This window comes from Myotis davidii, unplaced genomic scaffold, assembly GCF_000327345.1.
Source record: "Myotis davidii unplaced genomic scaffold, ASM32734v1 scaffold362, whole genome shotgun sequence".
In the NCBI taxonomy this organism is placed as follows: Eukaryota; Metazoa; Chordata; class Mammalia; order Chiroptera; family Vespertilionidae; genus Myotis; species Myotis davidii.
In genome coordinates this window covers 2,710,992-2,711,687 of record NW_006297152.1, presented here as the reverse complement: position 1 = coordinate 2,711,687, position 696 = coordinate 2,710,992, and positions in this window count along the sequence as shown.

Sequence of the window (696 nt, the reverse complement as noted above, 5' to 3'; positions counted from 1 at the left end):
AATTGAAAAATAAAATAAAACAATAAAGAAAGATTAGAGGTTGCCATGGCTTTGCGGGGAGAGGGGATGAATAAGAAGAGCTCAGAAGATTTTTAGGGCAATGAAATATCCTGAATAATGTTATAATGGTGAATATATGTCATTATACATTTGTCAAAATCCATAGACTGCACAACACCAAGAGTGAATTATAGTATAAATTGTAGACCTTGAGAAATCATGGTGCATTAATGTATATTCATCAATTTAAACAAATGTTCCACAATATTGATATTTCGGGAAGCTATACTTGTGTGGGGACAGAGTTTATGGGAACTCTGTATTTTCTGCACAGTTTCGCTATCAGCCTAAAACTGCTCTAAAAAATAAAAAATCTCATTTTTAAAATGAATTTAACTGTGATAAAAATTTCGATAATAAAACTTAAAGAAAAAATGATTCCTATTTTATTTTCTCACTCTCTCTTTTATTTTGTGTCCAGTTCGACCAACCATATCCAACAGTGGCAGCCACCCTACTGAAATTACTGTGACTCGAGGGAAGAGTGTGTCCTTGGAGTGTGAGGTGCAGGGTATTCCTCAGCCGACAGTGACCTGGATGAAAGATGGCCGCACCTTGACCAAGGGAAGGGGAATGGAAATATTGGATGAAGGTCGCATCCTTCAGCTGAAGAATATTCATGTCTCTGACACAGGC